The sequence below is a fragment of the Arachis stenosperma genome, chromosome 1 (assembly GCF_014773155.1).
Source record: "Arachis stenosperma cultivar V10309 chromosome 1, arast.V10309.gnm1.PFL2, whole genome shotgun sequence".
Lineage (NCBI taxonomy): Eukaryota > Viridiplantae > Streptophyta > Magnoliopsida > Fabales > Fabaceae > Arachis > Arachis stenosperma.
Window position 1 is genome coordinate 76,185,060 of NC_080377.1, and position 1,705 is coordinate 76,186,764.

The window sequence follows — 1,705 nt, forward strand, 5'->3', positions numbered from 1 at the left end:
GATAAATCTTATGCCACTCTCTGTGATGGAGAAGCTGGGAATCATTGAGGTACAACCTGCCTTGTTCTCATTACAATTGGCAGATAAGTCCATAAGACAAGCTTATGGAATAGTAGAGGACGTGCTAGTAAGGGTTGAAGGCCTTTACATCCCTACTGATTTCACAATCCTAGACACTAGGAAGGAAGATGATGAATGCATCATCCTAGGAAGACCTTTCCTAGCCACAGCAGGAGCTGTGATAGATGTCAACAGAGGTGAGTTAGTCCTTCAATTGAATGGGACTACCTTATGTTTCAGGCACATGGCCATCCCTCTATGACAAAAGAGAGTAAGCATGAAGAGCTTCTCTCAGTTCAGAGTCAAGAAGAGCCCACACAGTCAAACTCTAAGTTTGGTGTTGTGAAGCCACAACCAAACTCTAAGTTTGGTGTCCAAACCCCATATCCAAACTCTAAGTTTGGTGTTGGGAATACCACACTTAAGTTGACCTGATCACCTTGTGGCTCCATGAGAGCCACTGTCAAGCTACTGACATTAAAGAAGCGCTTGTTGGGAGGCAACCCAATTTATTTATCTAATTTTATTTTATTTTGTTTCTTGTTTATTTTGTGTTTTATTAGGTACATGATCATGAGAAGTCACGAAAAATCAATAAAAATTAAAAACAGAAGAAAAAAATTTTTTCACCCTGGAGGCAGCGCAGACTGGCGTTCAACGCCAGTAAGATGCATCTGTCTGGCGTTCAACGCCAGAACAGAGCACCATTCTGGCGCTGAACGCCCAAAACAAGCAACAACCTGGCGTTAAACGCCAGGATGGTGCACAAAGAGGACAATCTGGCGCTGAACGCCAGAAACAAGCATGAAACTGGCGTTCAACGCTAGAAACATGCATTACATGGGCGTTGAACGCCCAGAACATGCACAAATGGGCGTTTGAACGCCAGGATGATGCATGGAGGCATGTTACATGCCTATATGGTGAAGGAATGGTATTTGTTTTCACCTCAGGATCTGTGGACCCCACAGGATCCTCACCTCAGGATCTGTGGACCCACAGGATCCCCACCTAACATATTCACACCTTACCTTCTAATCCTAGTTTTTGTGAATGTGATTACTCTTCCCCAATGTCACACTTCCCAACATCTTCTTCATCAATCACCTCAATTCCTCTTCCAATTACCCCATCACCATTCACATCAACCTCCTCTTCCCCATAAACCCCACCTACCCTCATAAAATTCAAATTCAATTTCCCACCCATTCCCACCCAAAATGGCCGAACACTAACCCTCCCCCTCCCTATAAATACCCTCCCATTCTTCTTCATTTTCACACAACACAAACCCCTTCTTCACCCACATAGCCGAAACCACTTCTCTCCCTCTCCACCATATTCTCTTCTTCTTCTTCTACTTTTTTTCTTTTCTTGCTCGAGGACGAGCAAATTTTAAGTTTGGTGTGGTAAAAGCATAAGCTTTTTTCTGTTTTTCCATTACCAATGGCACCTAAGGCCGGAGTTTCCTCAAGAAAAGGGAAAGGGAAAGCAAAGCTCCCACCTCCGAGTCATGAGAGATGGAAAGATTCATCTCCAAGAGCCATCAAGACCACTTCTATGATGTTGTGGTAAAGAAGAAGGTGATCCCTGAGGTCCCTTTCAAGCTCAAAAAGAATGAGTATCCGGAAATCCGACATGAAAT